The sequence below is a fragment of the Anomaloglossus baeobatrachus genome, assembly GCF_048569485.1.
Source record: "Anomaloglossus baeobatrachus isolate aAnoBae1 chromosome 5 unlocalized genomic scaffold, aAnoBae1.hap1 SUPER_5_unloc_6, whole genome shotgun sequence".
In the NCBI taxonomy this organism is placed as follows: domain Eukaryota; kingdom Metazoa; phylum Chordata; class Amphibia; order Anura; family Aromobatidae; genus Anomaloglossus; species Anomaloglossus baeobatrachus.
In genome coordinates this window covers 537,900-555,049 of record NW_027441810.1, presented here as the reverse complement: position 1 = coordinate 555,049, position 17,150 = coordinate 537,900, and the positions used below count along the sequence as shown (strand labels likewise).

At 45.1% G+C, this 17,150-nt stretch overlaps 1 protein-coding gene across 1 annotated transcript in view; it reads left to right on the top strand.

The window, feature by feature from the left end:
* Positions 1–543: 543 nt before the first annotated feature.
* Positions 544–17,150, top strand: part of LOC142259294 (uncharacterized) — a 130,799-nt gene continuing 114,192 nt past the window's right edge. Inside the window, 1 exon segment of the mRNA XM_075331768.1 lies at positions 544–592. The gene's annotated coding sequence lies outside the window, so the exon portion shown is untranslated.

Below are 17,150 nucleotides of genomic sequence, written 5' to 3'. Positions count from 1 at the left end.
TCACCCTCCAACGGCTGCTCAAGGCAGGCATACATCTGACAAGACACACACCTGGTAGCATTGTCCATGGAGCCGCTATTAATGGGGATGAACAGTGCAGATAAAAGTAGAAAAACAAAGAAAAAACAATGGGAAACTTGTAAGGAAAACTCCAAACTCTGCTCTTGTGTCACACTATGATATTGTGCTTATACTATGCACTTTCCTGCCCCCTCAGACTTTACTGCCCCTCACAAGCTCAGTGACCCTCGCTTACTGTGGCCGGGGTAAATAGTTCTGGAACAATCTAGAAACAGCTGTGGCCACTGCCCCCTCAGACTTCACTGCTCATCCCTGGATTTCCAGGATATCTGCTCCATGTCCGTCCACGGCTTCCAAGATGTGTCCTGTCTCCATACAGCCTCCATTACCTCACTGTGACCCCCTGACATAACCTCCCCTCACCCAGCACCATGACACCCAGCACAGCAGAGCCCTGCATACACTGAGGAGCTGACCATGTGACCCTGACTCCTCCCCTCCATGTGACATCATCACAGGTCCTGTAAGCACAGAGCAGCCATATATCCGGTGCGCGGCTCTGCAGGAGGAGGTAGGTGCAGGGTATTATATATCTAGTGTGCGGCTCTGCAGGTGGAGGTAGGTGCAGGGTATTATATATCTAGTGTGCGGTTCTGCAGGTGGAGGTAGGTGCAGGGTATTATATATCTAGTGTGCGGCTCTGCAGGTGGAGGTAGGTGCAGGGTATTATATATCTAGTGTGCGGCTCTGCAGGTGGAGGTAGGTGCAGGGTATTATATATCTAGTGTGCGGCTCTGCAGGAGGAGGTAGGTGCAGGGTATTATATATCTAGTGTGCGGCTCTGCAGGAGGAGGTAGGTGCAGGGTATTATATATCTAGTGTGCGGCTCTGCAGGTGGAGGTAGGTGCAGGGTATTATATATCTAGTGTGTGGCTCTGCAGGTGGAGGTAGGTGCAGGGTATTATATATCTAGTGTGCGGCTCTGCAGGTGGAGGTAGATGCAGGGTATTATATATCTAGTGTGCGGCTCTGCAGGTGGAGGTAGGTGCAGGGTATTATATATCTAGTGTGCGGCTCTGCAGGAGGAGGTAGGTGCAGGGTATTATATATCTAGTGTGCGGCTCTGCAGGTGGAGGTAGGTGCAGGGTATTATATATCTAGTGTGCGGCTCTGCAGGTGGAGGTAGGTGCAGGGTATTATATATCTAGTGTGCGGCTCTGCAGGTGGAGGTAGGTGCAGGGTATTATATATCTAGTGTGCGGCTCTGCAGGTGGAGGTAGGTGCAGGGTATTATATATCTAGTGTGCGGCTCTGCAGGTGGAGGTAGGTGCAGGGTATTATATATCTAGTGTGCGGCTCTGCAGGTGGAGGTAGGTGCAGGGTATTATATATCTAGTGTGCGGCTCTGCAGGTGGAGGTAGGTGCAGGGTATTATATATCTAGTGTGCGGCTCTGCAGGTGGAGGTAGGTGCAGGGTATTATATATCTAGTGTGCGGCTCTGCAGGTGGAGGTAGGTGCAGGGTATTATATATCTAGTGTGCGGCTCTGCAGGTGGAGGTAGGTGCAGGGTATTATATATCTAGTGTGCGGCTCTGCAGGTGGAGGTAGGTGCAGGTTATTATACATCTAGTGTGCGGCTCTGCAGGTGGAGGTAGGTGCAGGGTATTATATATCTAGTGTGCGGCTCTGCAGGTGGAGGTAGGTGCAGGGTATTATATATCTAGTGTGCGGCTCTGCAGGTGGAGGTAGGTGCAGGTTATTATATATCTAGTGTGCGGCTCTGCAGGTGGAGGTAGGTGCAGGGTATTATATATCTGTGTGCGGCTCTGCAGGTGGAGGTAGGTGCAGGGTATTATATATCTAGTGTGCGGCTCTGCAGGTGGAGGTAGGTGCAGGGTATTATATATCTAGTGTGCGGCTCTGCAGGTGGAGGTAGGTGCAGGTTATTATATATCTAGTGTGCGGCTCTGCAGGTGGAGGTAGGTGCAGGGTATTATATATCTAGTGTGCGACTCTGCAGGTGGAGGTAGGTGCAGGTTATTATATATCTAGTGTGCGGCTCTGCAGGAGGAGGTATGTGCAGTGTATTATATATCTAGTGTGCGGCTCTGCAGGTGGAGGTAGGTGCAGGGTATTATATATCTAGTGTGCGGCTCTGCAGGTGGAGGTAGGTGCAGGGTATTATATATCTAGTGTGCGGCTCTGCAGGTGGAGGTAGGTGCAGGGTATTATATATCTAGTGTGCGGCTCTGCAGGTGGAGGTAGGTGCAGGGTATTATATATCTAGTGTGCGGCTCTGCAGGTGGAGGTAGGTGCAGGTTATTATATATCTAGTGTGCGGCTCTGCAGGTGGAGGTAGGTGCAGGGTATTATATATCTAGTGTGCGGCTCTGCAGGTGGAGGTAGGTGCAGGGTATTATATATCTAGTGTGCGGCTCTGCAGGTGGAGGTAGGTGCAGGGTATTATATATCTAGTGTGCGGCTCTGCAGGTGGAGGTAGGTGCAGGGTATTATATATCTAGTGTGCGGCTCTGCAGGTGGAGGTAGGTGCAGGGTATTATATATCTAGTGTGCGGCTCTGCAGGTGGAGGTAGGTGCAGGTTATTATATATCTAGTGTGCGGCTCTGCAGGTGGAGGTAGGTGCAGGGTATTATATATCTAGTGTGCGGCTCTGCAGGTGGAGGTAGGTGCAGGTTATTATATATCTAGTGTGCGGCTCTGCAGGTGGAGGTAGGTGCAGGGTATTATATATCTAGTGTGCGGCTCTGCAGGTGGAGGTAGGTGCAGGTTATTATATATCTAGTGTGCGGCTCTGCAGGTGGAGGTAGGTGCAGGGTATTATATATCTAGTGTGCGGCTCTGCAGGTGGAGGTAGGTGCAGGTTATTATATATCTAGTGTGCGGCTCTGCAGGTGGAGGTAGGTGCAGGGTATTATATATCTAGTGTGCGGCTCTGCAGGTGGAGGTAGGTGCAGGGTATTATATATCTAGTGTGCGGCTCTGCAGGTGGAGGTAGGTGCAGGGTATTATATATCTAGTGTGCGGCTCTGCAGGTGGAGGTAGGTGCAGGGTATTATATATCTAGTGTGCGGCTCTGCAGGTGGAGGTAGGTGCAGGTTATTATATATCTAGTGTGCGGCTCTGCAGGTGGAGGTAGGTGCAGGGTATTATATATCTAGTGTGCGGCTCTGCAGGTGGAGGTAGGTGCAGGGTATTATATATCTAGTGTGCGGCTCTGCAGGTGGAGGTAGGTGCAGGGTATTATATATCTAGTGTGCGGCTCTGCAGGTGGAGGTAGGTGCAGGGTCTCTAGTATTTTCTCTCCTTCATTTTCCTGTTTCTGTCGTCGTCCTTATTGTTTCTTTGCTTTTGTGACGAGGCTGAAGTCGGTTTCTTATTTTTTCAGTTTTTTGGGGTCTTTTTTACACATCTTTATCTACAAAAATAAAACAATAGCTTACACTGCAGTGCGGAGCCGGATGTGAAAAGCAGCAACAAAAATGATAAAACTGGCACAAAAATGGGCATCAAAGTAGCTCCGAAGGTCGTTATTGAAAGGGTTAAAGGTCTCCCCACTGCATTGTTCTCTATTATTGTTATTTTGTTGTGTTTGCTGTTTAACCCCTTAAGGACGAAGCCAGTTTTGTACTTAATGCCCAGGCCATTTTTTGCAATTTTGACCAGTGTCACTTTATAAGGTTATAATTCTGGAACGCTTCAATGGATCCCGGTGATTCTGAGATTGTTTTTTCGTGACATATTGGGCTTCATGTTAGAGGTAAATTTAGGATGATATATTTTTATTTTATTTGTGAAAAAATCTGAAATTTGACAAAAAAATTAAAAATTTTGCAAGTAATTTTTATGCCCATAAACCGGAGAGTTATGTCACACAAAATAGTTAATAAATAACATTTCCCACTTGTCTACTTTAGATCAGCGCAATTTTTGAAACAAAATTTTTTGGGGTTAGGAAGTTAGAAGGGTTCAAAGTTCATCAGCAATTTCCCATTTTTTCAACAAAATTTACAAAACCAATTTTTTAGGGACCACATCCCATTTGATGTGACTTTGAGAGGCCTGGGTGACAGAAAATACCCAAAAGTGACACCATTCTAAAACCTGCACCCCTCAAGGTACTCAAAACCACATTCAAGAAGTTTATTAACCCTTCAGGTGCTTCACAGGAACTAAAGTAATATGGAATGAAAAAAAATAAAAATTAACATTTTACCTAAAAATGTTACTTTAGCACTAATTTTCTTACTTTTTCAAGAGGTAACACCAAAAATTGGACCTCACACTTTGTTACCCACTTTCTTATGAGCGCGCCGATACCCCACATGCGGTCAGAAACCTTTGTTTGGGTAAATGGGAGGGCTTGGAATGAAAGGAGCAATATTTGAATTTTGGAAAGCAAAGTTGGCTGAAACAGATTGCGGGCACCATGTTGCTTTTACAGATCCCCTAAGGTACCTAAACAGCAGGAACCCCCCTCAAGTGACCCCATTTTGGAAACTAGACCCCTTAAGGCTTCTATCAAGGGGTATACTGAGCATTTTGGACCCACAGGTACTTCACAGATTTTGATAACGTTACTTTGTCATATTGAAAATTGTAATTTTTTTCTCAAAAATGTTGCTTTAGCATCAATTCTCTCACTTTTTCAAGAGGAAATTCCAAAAATTTGACCCAAATGTTTGTTACCCACTTTTTTATGAGCGCGGTGATACCTCACATGTGGTCTGAAACCTTTGTTTGGACAAATGGGAGGGCTTGGAACGAAAGGAGCAATATTTGAATTTTGGAAAGGAAATTTGGCTGAAAAAGATTGCGGGCACCATGTTGCATTTGGAGGACCCCTAAGGTACGTAAACAGCAAAAAACCACCACAAGTGACCCCATATTGGAAACTAGGCCTCTCAAGGAATTTATCTAGATGTTTGGTGAGTAACCTGAACCCCCAGGTGCTTCACAGAAGTTTATAACGTTGAGCCATGAAAATAAAAAAAATAAAATTTTACCACAAAATTGTTACTTCAACCAGGTAGCTTTTTTTTTCACAAGGGTAACAGGAAAAAAATCACCATGAAATGTATTCTGCAATTTCTCCTGAGTTTGGTGATATCTTATATGTGGTGGAAATCAACTGTTTGGGCACATGGCAGGTCTTGGAAGGGAAGGAGTGCAATTTGACTGAACATTTGGCTGGAATAATTAGTGGACGCTATGTCGCATTTGGAAAGCCCCTAAAGTGCCTAAACAGTGGAGGCCCCCCACAAGTGACCCCATTCTGGAATCAAGAAACCTCAAGGCTTTTATCTAGGTGTATATTGAGCATTTTGAATCCACGAATACTTCACAGAATTTGATAAGCTTAGGTTGCCATATTGAAAATTTTCATTTTTTTCACAAAAATGTTTCTTTAGCATCACATTTCTCACTTTTCAAGAGGCAACAACAAAATGTGGACCCCACAGGTTGTTATCCAATTTCTTGTGAGCGCAGGGATACCCCATATGTGGCCAAAAACCTCTGTTTGGATATATGGGAGGGCTTGGAATGGAAGGAGCACCATTTGAATTTTGGAAAAGTTGAAATAAATTGCGCGCACCATGTCACATTAGCAGGGCCTCTTGGGTACCTATACATTAGAAACCCCCCACAAGTGACTCCATTTTGGAAACTGGACCCCTCAAGGATTTTATTCAGGAGTATAGTAAGCATTTTGAATCCACAGGTACTTCACAAAAATGTTGCTGTAGCAACAAATTTCTCTCTTTTAGGCTATGTGGCCATGATCCAGCGACACGGCGTCCAGTACACAGTGTCAGCCTTCCTGCAGAGATGTGAGTGTTGTCCACAGGAGAACGCAGCTGCCCATGCTCACGATTTGGGTTCAGGCTGCTGTGGAGCTCTATGCTACCTGCAGAGCACACTCATCTCTGCAGCATAAATTGACATGCTGAGGCTCGGGAAGCTGCGCCACAGGTCGGTTTATGCTGCGGAGAAAAGAAGCACAGTGGGCACGGGATTTCTAAATATCCTTCAACTGTGCTTCTACTGCACAACGCAGCGTTATGGATGCAGGGAAAACACTCTGCACCCAAAACGCTGCAAACCCTGATTGTGGGCACATAGCCTAAAATGCTACAATGGATGAATGGATAGATGTCAAACATATATAACGTCCCACCCCCCTGCATATTCTAAGCTGGCGCCCTTTAGTGCCTTTCATGTGGCACTAAAAGGTGCCTAGCTTTGTATTTAGCCCAAAAAGAAAAAAAAAATAATTAAAATAAATGACGTGGGGTCCCCCCTATTTTTGATAGCCAGCTAGGGTAAAGCAGACAGCTGTAGCCTGCAAACCACAGCTGACAGCTTCACCTTGGCTGGTGATCAATTTGGAGGGCTCCCCAAGCTGTTTTTTTTTTTTAATTATTTATAAATAAATAATTTAAAAAAAAAAACAAACGTAGGGTCCCCCCAAATTAGATCACCAGCCAAGGTGAAGCTGACAGCTGGGGTCTGGTATTCTCAGGGTGGGAAGAGCCATGGTTATTGGACTCTTCCCAGCCTAAAAATAGCAGGCCGCAGCCGCCCCAGAAGTGGCACATCCATTAGATGCGCCAATTCTGGCGCTTCGCCCCAGCTCATCCCGCGCCCTGGTGCGTTGGCAAACGGGGTAATAAATGGGGTTGATACCAGGTGTGTAATGTCACCTGGCATCAAGCCCAGCAATTAGTTATGTCACGGCGTCTATCAGATACCCGACATAACTAATTGACAGTAATAAAAAAAAAAATTGACAACAAAAAAAAATTTATTTGAAAAAACACTCCCCAAAACATTCCCTGATTGACCAATTTATTGAAAAGAAAAGAAAAAAAAAATCCGCTGTAATCCATTTGGACGTCCCACGTCGACTCTGGACCTTCTAGAATATGGGGGACACGTTCAGGGAACGTATCCCCCATTTTCTAGGTGTGAGGACCCTCCATTTGAGGAGAGTGGGTGCAAAGAATCTGCACCCACTCTCCCCGGGTCACAGCTGCAGTGTGCCGAGCAGCAGCAGCAGCAGCAGCCAGCGTCCTGAACACAGGAAGCTGACAGCCGCGCTCTGCACATGTGACCGGCATCTGCTGTGAAGGAGCCGGAGGAGGGGGCCGCGGGGGATCAGCGCTCCGACAGGTATGTATGACACCGGGGAACACCGGGGGGATAGGGGGGGACCCGGCAGGGCCTAGAGAGCAGGTTTCTGTCGCATGTGTTATGGCACATACGACAGAAACCATAGGAACAGTGTGAATGTGGCCGGCGCGCTGCTGTGCTCGCCGGTGCGCGCGGCCATCTTGGATTTTTGGGAGGGGGTTGGGGGTCAGGGGGGGCACTTTGGGGATACCGAGGGGACCGGAGGGAACCGGGAAAAAGATTTATCTCCCTTCTGGCATGTTTGATCATGCCAGATGGGAGATAAATCATTTTTTACCGGCGCGGTCATTTACTATAACTTGATGATCGGTATACGGTGTATACCGGTCATCACGTGACTGGGGACCGGAAAAACCGGCCTGAATCATGATCTCCAGGGTCTCAGCTACCCCCGGCAGCTGAGACCCCGGAAATTTTGTGACTCTGGGGGGCGCTAGACCCTTTTTTCCGACCGCCGTTAAAAAGCGGCAGAAAGGAAAAAGTACCCTAATTTGTCGCCGTTAAAAGGCGTATCGGCGGTCGTTAAGGGGTTAACGTGAAAAAACAGGAAAAAAATCCAAATAAGAAACCGTCTTCAGCATCGAGTTTTTATTGTCGAGTGATATTGGTGGGAAAATAAGGGGTTCAGGATTTTTATTTTCATCTTAATTCCCGGTAACTGGGGCTGATATAATGACTCCGCAGTGATCACATATCCCCTGTGTATGGGTGGGAGGCACCATCAGCTCTTTCTTTCAAAAATAAGGCCTACCTGGAAAATAAGCCCTTGTAGGATTTTTGGGGCTTTTTTTGAGCATACTTGAAATATAGGCCCTGCTTCAAAAAAACCCTAGTTGTGGTTCTATAGGGAAGTGTACAAGCAGCTAAAAAAAATTAAAGAATACAGCAGGACTCGTCTTCAAAGAAAGCAGGCACCCCAAAAGAAAGCAAACAACCACAAAAGAAAGCAAATTTCCCCCAAACCAGACCAGACCCCAAACAATTACAGTTGGCAAGTACCAATGGTGGATGGGCTCTCGCACAGAGATCTGTGTCACTATCAGGTCCCTCACTGTTCCAGCTGCATTGCACCGCAGAGCTGTGTATACAGTGATAGAGAAGGCAGAGGCAGTAATAAACCATCTGTGCCTTATGTAGAGACGGACGGATTTCCTCTCCGTTGTCATGTTTGCGTATAGATGCTCTGCTATGTAATGACATTGTAGAACATCACTGCAGAGTAGGAGTCAGATGGCCCGGACATTTAAAGTCTGCGAGCTCCGAAACCAGTTAAGAATATCTAAACTTTGTTATTTACATAATTTTTCTAGTTTAGGAGGGAAATATAATGTGGGCACATTTTGTAATTGGGTTAGTTTTCACTATTTTGCTGCCTTCATACAAGAAATGGGTGGTAAATTGTGTTCGTCAGCAAGTGCACAGATCCATACATCATACATGGAGGTCTGTGACCCTTGTTTAAAAGGGACCCCACTACAGTCACACTTGTCTCCGTGATCTGATTTCAAGTGCTCTCACTGTGCCATATCACTAGAGTCTTGACATGAGTAAACCGATTTGCAGGACCCCGATGCAGAGGCCAGGTCAGTAGTCCTCGGGTGCTGAACAGGAGCCATGTGAACATTTTCTTTTATTCTTAAAATAAACAACAGAATGAAATCGCACAGGCCGCATATGAATCAATGCTGGGCCCCTCTGCTTCCGTTAGAAACAAGAATACATTGAATCCTACTCCCATTGCCGTGTTCTTCACTGAAAAACTTGTTAATGTTTTGTTTTTGTTCTTTTGTATTCTCCTACTGTTATTCCAGGATCAATTGTTCTTTTGTTTTTCCGCCCACATTGCCGTATGAAGGATTGGGATTTTTTAAAGATGACTCATAGTTTTTCATTTTACCATAAAAATGTACTGGAGATTAAGTAAAAAGAAAAATGTTAAAAGACCTGAGAGTCCTCAGTGGTTGATACCTTTTAATGGCTAACTGAAAAGATGGTAATATATAGCAGCTTTCGAGACTACGCAGATCTCTTCATCAGGCTCAGTATAACACAAAAAAACACCAAAAAACTGAGCTGAAACAATGTTCAGTAAACATGCAACATTACGCATGTGGATTGCAGCCTTAAGACTAGAAAAAAAACAAAGAAAAATTGTATGAAAAATACCCTGACTATAAATAAATAAATTGCAAGTGCTTAATAACAGGGTACTTAGTATATACATTTTTGCAAAAAGGTAAAAAGCTGTCCCACCTCATCACGGTGTACCCATCTGGGACGGTCCCTAACCTACTAAAGTTAAAAACATTATCAATACCTGACTTGTGTCATGTCAAAACTCCAATATAAATGGTGGCAAGTGGTCAGCTGTGTCCCAGATTAAATACACAGAAAAGTGAGACGCAATTAGTTGTTCAGTCTCAGTTTTAGGAGGCTGCACCCCCAACTTGCAACCAAGCAAGAAAACATACAAAAAACACAAAAACCTGAGCTGAAACAATGTTCAGTAAACATGCAACATTAAGCATGTTTTTAACTTTAGTAGGTTTGGCACTGTCTCAGATGGGTACACCGTGACGAGGTGAGACAGCTTTTTACCTTTTTGCAAAAATGTATATACTAAGTATCCTGTTATTAAGCACTTGCAATTTATTTATTTATAGTCAGGGTATTTTTCATACAATTTTTCTCTTTGTTTTTTTCTAGTCTTAAGGCTGCAATCCACATGCTTAATGTTGCATGTTTACTGAACATTGTTTCAGCTCAGGCTACTTTCACATTTGCGTTGGCTTGAATCCGTTAGGTCCGTTGCATCAAAATGACTCATCCGTTAATCAACGGATATAACGGATGTGTTATTTTGCAGGAATCCGTTATGTCCCTTGCATCCGTTATGCGTCTGTTATGCGTCAAAATAACGGAATCCGTCTAGATCCGTTTTTTAAAATTTGGACCGCCCAAGGGGTGTGCTGGCTAAAATTAGCATTTTGCAGTTTATATATATCAAAGGAGGCACAGTCTATCTTTGTCAGGTCAGAGAAGGAGAAAATTGGATGTCATAACGGGGAAAATCGTCCAAGCCTATATAGAATACTCCTATCAAGCCAATGTATTGGCATATCGATTTTCCGTAGGACAACAGCGTCGTCTTCGACGTAGAATGCGTCGTTATTGGGTTCACCCCATTAACAAAAGCCGCAGTTTCCATGGTGTTTTCCGCACTCTCTACGTTGAATTACGAATGCACCCGGAGAAATTTGTCAACTATGTGCGCATGTCGGAGGAAATGTTTAATCGTTTGTTGGAGCGGGTGGATCCTTTCATCAAACGCAGAGACACCTTTTTCCGGAAGGCAATTAGTCCAGCCGAGCGTCTCCTCATTACTTTGAGGTAAGCTAATTTTATGGTAGCATGTGATACACAAAATGTAATGTAATTATTTTCCTTTGATGATTGATAATTAATTTTCTTTTTTTCTTTTACAGATTTCTCACTACTGGAGAATCATACTTCTCATTACACTTTCAATTCAGAGTTGGGATTTCTACAATATCTGGAATTGTCAACTCAACATGCCAGACATTGTGGGAATGCTTGAAAGATGAATTTATTCCTCACCCCATTGAACAGCTATGGATGGATACAGCCGACAAATTCTACGAAATATGCAACTTCCCGAATTGCTGCGGTGCTGTGGACGGCAAACATGTCCGGATTATTAAGCCACAAAACACTGGATCGGTGTACTACAATTATAAAAAAAAAAATTCTGTAGTTCTAATGGGAATTGCCGATGCACAATATACATTTTTGGCCGTTGACATTGGAGCATACGGACGAGCAAATGATTCTCAAGTTCTAAAAAATTCTGAAATTGGACGAAATCTTTATGTAGGACATTTTGGTTTCCCGCCACCCAGACCACTTCCCCAAAGTGAAGGACCACCACTCCCCTTTGTATGTGTCGGTGATGAGGCCTTTCAATTGTCAGAAAACGTATTAAAACCATATTCCAGTCGTGGGTTAACACATGATAGAAAAATATTTAAATATCGATTAAGTAGAGTATGGCGCATAGTGGAATGCCCTTTTGGGATCTTAACCGCTCGATGGAGGATATTGACAACAGCGATAAATGTTAAAGTAGAAACTGTTGATGAAATCATCAAAGCATGTGTCATTTTACATAACTTTCTGTTGTCCAATGGTGTTACTCCACTTGAAGAAGAAATGATGAACTGTTCATTAACATAATACAGCAACCCAACTTTCCGCACCACCCAGAGAAGTGTTGGGACTACGTGACGAGTTTGCTGCATATTTTGTGTCGGATATCGGTCGGTTGGAGTGGCAGGATAGAATGGTTTGATGTTTACTTAGATTTAAATCCATGTCTGAGAATGTTTTTGTTATTTTCATTGTGTTTATAGTGTAAATTTTCCAATAACTTCTTTCAAAATTGGAGAAATAAATATCGCATTGCAAAGTTTATATTTGTTAATAATTTGTTTTTTTCAATTAATTATTTAAAGAAACACCTTTCTTGAGCGAAACACATACAGTTGGTTTAAGTTTTTATCATTATGACGGAAACAGAAACCAGCAGAACACCTGGCCAGTTCATACAGTGGAAGTGTAAAGGCCACTTCTCACTAAACAACATCGCTAGCAAAATCGCTGCTGAGGCAAGACTTTTGTGACGCAACAGCGATGTTGCTAGCGATGTTGCTGTGTGTGACATCCAGCAACAACCTGGCCCCTGCTGTGAGGTCGCTGGTTGTTGCTGAATGTCCTGGACCATTTTTTAGTTGTTGCTCTCCCGCTGTGAAGCACACATCGCTGTGTGTGATAGCAACAGAGCAACAACTGAATGTGCAGGGAGCCGGTTTCTGCAGACGCTGGTAACAAAAGTAAATATCGGGTAACCAAGAAGCCCTTTCCTTTGTTACCCGATTTTTACCTTAGTTACCAAGCGCAGCATTGCTTCCACACGTCGCTGCTGGCTGGGGGCTGGTCACTGGTTGCTGGTGAGATCTGCCTTTTTGACAGCTCACCAGCAACCCGTGTAGCGACTCTCCAGCGATCCCTGCGAGGTCAGGTTGCTGGTGGGATCGCTGGAGCGTCTGTTTGTGTGACGGTACCTTAACACCCTGGCAAACCTGGTAGTCACAGATGACTGTATCCCCCTGTACAGGAATCGCTTCCTCCTTGGGAATTCACACCACACATCCCACTCATGGGAACATCTGTCACAAATCCTTGTGGCCCCCATGAAAAACAGAACACAACTGTGGGCGGGACCAGGCAGATGAGAACGCCCACCTAGGGGTCTTTAGGTGACACGGGGTGGGAATGAGTTCAGTGAAGTTTGAGGTTGAAGGAGAGTGGAGTTGGTGTGCATTGTGGTCAGTGTTGGAGCCCTGGGAGCATGTGAGGACAGACTATTTCGCAGACAGCTCTGTAGATCCACAGGAGATGGCGAGTCGGTAAACGGGAAACTCAAAGTGGACCGGGGCAGTGTCGTAGCCCGCTGGTACAGATAAAGGGAATCCGGTCCAGAGACTGTGCACGGGTGGGGTACCTGGAGCCTAGGATGAGGCAAGCTTCAAGCCCGATGTTAATTGACCAACGGGACAAGGAACCATGCCTTGTTCCTGAGGGAAGCACAGATGGTTCTCTCCTCCTGTTCTATTGTGCGGACGGCGTTCTGCTGTACTATCCCCGTGCCACCACAACTCCAACTGGGCCCTGAACTACACCTCCTCTACCCGTGGAGGGAATACCATCTTGCAGCCCCACAACATCGGTGCCAGGCACTGTATTTTATATTCAATTTTGTAGTATTTATTACATTAAAATACTGAAAAATATCAATTAAACACAACACAATATAAAAGAAAAAACAATTAATTAAAATCTACAAATTATGATAATGTGGGGTGGAGACATCGCTGGAAATGCTCACAGGACTGTTCCCTTCAACAGGTGGGGTATGAAGTGAGGATTGGTTAGGTGAAGGTTGGGTAACAGGTAATGGTGAGGGTGTAGAAAAACTAAGAGAAGTAGTTGGAAGAAAAGGGCTTGAAAGACAAGATAGTTGAGGGCTGGGAGATGGGTGAGAGCTTGTAGGTGGGTGAGGTATTGGAGTTGGTTGAGGGGTGGTAGAAGGCTGAGGGTTAGAAAATTGAAAGTTGGATGATGGAAAACATGTTGGGGTTCGGAAGGAGGAAGAAGAATGATGGAACGGGTTAGGAAGTGTAGGAGACAGTGAGGTTGGGGATGGAGTTGTGGAAGTGTTGACGTGTGTGCTTGAAAATGGAGACGGGGAATAAAGGGATGTTTGGACTGATCTAGTATTGTGCGTAGGGTTTCTGGAATGGGTGGGTATTGTAGAGTGTGAGTAATGGGCAGGGTGCAGGTAAGATTGGGGTAATTGTTGAGTTTGTGAAGGAGGCTGTAAAGGGACTGGGGGTGGCATCTGAGGGGCTGTGGATAGATATGGTGCAGTGGTTGGAGGGGGATGTTGAGTGAGTTGCATGATGGCATTCTGGAAAGCCCTCATTACATGAATTTGCTGGTCAGACGGTAGGCTTTCCAGCTCACCGATTACAGAATGCAAAAAATGTTGGCTAGGCATACCAAATATGTGTATATTTATTTATTTTTTAACCCTTTAATTGTCAATGGGGGGAAAGGGGGGTGATTTGAACTTTTAGGTTTTTTGTTTTTTTTTTTACTTTTTAAAACTTTTTTTTTACTTTTTTTTTTATTTTACTAGTCCCCCTAGGGGGCTATAGCGATCAGCAATCCGATCGCTCTTATCTATCTGCTGATCACAGCTATACAGCTGTAAACAGCAGATTCAGTCACTCTTTTTCTCTCTGCTCCGTGCCGAGGGAAAACGAAAGTGAAACATCATAGCTGCAGGCGTCATCACATGACCCTGTGCTACGATGGCAACCACTGATAGTCACGTGATCACGCACGTGACTCCCGGTGGGGAGACTTTGGCAGCAAGATTTAAGGGGTTAATGGCCGCGGGTCAAAGCGATTCCACCCGCGGCTAGCAGGCACACATGTCAGCTGTTGAAAACAGCTGATATGTGTGCCGACCGCCGCCGCCTGCCCGCGGCAGGGGGCGGGGCTTAACGGGACACGCTCCATGACGGATATATCCGTCCATGGTCGTGAAGGGGTTAAAAAAGGAGAATAAACTCTTTATTGACCCAAAAAAAAAACATACAAAGAGGGGGAGGGGTTGTGGTTGTGAGGGGGTGTGGGGGCCGAGGGTGGGTGGATGGGTGGTGGGGCAAGGGTGGATGGGCGGTGGGGCGAGGGGGGCAAGGGTGGGGGGTGTATAGAAAGGTTGTCGGCTTTACTCACCAAGGCAATCCCTCGTTCAGCCACGAGCTGGGTCCGTCCACAAAATGATGGAGTCTTTTGCGGGGTCCAGGCAGGGGTTCAGCCACGAATTTTGTAGATGTGGGTCTGTGTCTGGATCCAGGGAGCTTGGTCTGTTTTTTTAAAAAAAAAAAGGAGAATAAACTCTTTATTGACCAAAAAAACCATACAAAGAGGGGGAGGGGTTGTGGTTGTGAGGGGGTGTGGGGGCCGAGGGTGGGTGGATGGGCAGTGGGGCAAGGGTGGATGGGCAGTGGGGCAAGGGTGGATGGGCGGTGGGGCGAGGGGGGCAAGGGTGGGGGGGTGTATAGAAAGGTTGTCGGCTTTACTCACCAAGGCAATCCCTCATTCAGCCACGAGCTGGGTCCGTCCACAAAATGATGGAGTCTTTTGCGGGGTCCAGGCAGGAGTTCAGGCACGAATTTTGTAGGTCTGGATCCAGGGAGCTTTGTCTTCTTGCTGCTGCTTCTTTGGCACCTTCTGAAGATTCTGGGAGCATTGCCTGCCTCTGAGATTGTACTTCTATTTATACCCCATCACAAATTGGGAGCAAACAAGATAATTGCGATGGCAAACAAACAATGACGGATTCCATTAACGGATTCCGCCGCTTAACGCAGAGCGCAGGAATCCGCTACCATAGAAAATCATTAGACACCTTGGCAGATTCCAACGGAATCCGTCACGGTGCGCTATTTTAACGATCACAAAAACGTGCATGCTGCGTTCAATCCGCTCGACGCAGCGTCAAAATAACGACGCTGCGTCGTCTAGTGGATGCAATGCAGACACTTGTGTTACAGTGCGTCGTCCATACATGTCTATGGTGAATAGCGCAGTGCGTTAACGGACTGCACTATTCACCATAGTGACGGACTCCGCTGAACGCAAGTGTGAAAGTAGCCTCAGTTTTTTGGTGTTTTTTGTATGTTATCTTGCTCTGTTGCAAGTTGGGGGCGCAGCCCTCCTAATACTGAGACTGAACAACTAATTGCGTCTCACTTGTCTGTGTATTTAATCTGGGACACAGCTGACCACTTGCCACCATTCATTGGAGTTTTGACATGACACAAGTCAGGTATTGATAATGTTTTTAACTTTAGTAGGTTAAGGACTGTCTCAGATGGGTACACCGTGACGAGGTGAGACAGCTTTTTACCTTTTTGCAAAAATATATATACTAAGTACCCTGTTATTAAGCACTTACAATTTATTTATTTATAGTCAGGGTATTTTTCATACAATTTTTCTCTTTGTTTTTTTTCAGTATAACACAAAATCTGAGGAATCACATATTTATACACAACAGGACATAGAATAGTGCAGTAAATAAGACAAGTCATGTGAAGCAGAACTATCAGTATGGGAAGGGGACAATCAGTTGTGGCAGTAAATATTGCAGCAGTTCATAGATAAGGAGTGTGAAAGTTTTATTGTCCTCTGATTGGGGTCTGATCCAGAGTTGTGATGCCCCCAGATTCTCTGAGGAGCACATTTCCTAATTAATGAAAAAGACATAAATCCAAGTGACCCCTTCATTCCTGCTCTGAATGTGTCACCGGTCATCATAAGTTTGTGTCCCAGACTCTTCTGTCTCTCTGGGTTTTGAAGTTTCCTTTCAATACCAGCAATTTCATGTCCATGATGCTGTGGTCTGGGTTACAAAAAAGAAAAAACAAACAGATTACAAGAGCCACCAGAATATCAAGAAACCATCACCTGCATTATAAAACTAAAGAAGAAAACAACTGGGTACCTCTTGTGATCACCTACAATACAAATCTAGAGGTGTTAAGAGGAGCTGCACGCAAACTACAACCATTACTGCAAAAAGATGCCCGATTAAAGGGAACCTGTCACCAGATTTGGTGACTATAAGCTGCGGCCACCCCCAGTGGGCTCTTATATATAGCATTTTAGCATGCTGTATATAAGAGCCCAGAACGCTGTGTAGAACGTAAAAATCACTTTATAATACTCACCTAATGGGCGGTGCGGGGCAGACCGGTCGGATAGGTGTCTCCGTTCTCTGGTACCGGCGCCTCGTCTTTCAGCCATTTTTGTCCTCCTTCTTCTGAAGCCTGGGTGCATGACGGATCCTATGTCATCCACAATAGCCGTCATTGAGGTCCTGTTCAGGGCAAATCAAAGTGCGCCTGCTAGTATGCATGTGGTAGGATGCATCATGCACCCAGGCTTCAGAAGAAGGACAAAGATGGCCAAACGAGAAGGCAACCTTCCCAGAGAACGGAGACGCCCATCTGACTGGTCTGTAACACAACGCCCATTTAGCTGAGTATTATAAAGTGATTTTTACATTCTACACAGCAGCCTGGGCTCTTATATACAGCATGTTAGAATCTTCTATATAAGACCTCACTGGTCGTGGCCGCAGCTTATAAGATGCCAAATCTAGTGACAGGTTCCTTTAAAATCTATTTTTCCAGACCCCCCACTCCTGTGTTATAGACAGCCCACGAATCCAAGAAGCATCATTGTCAGAAGCTCCCTGTC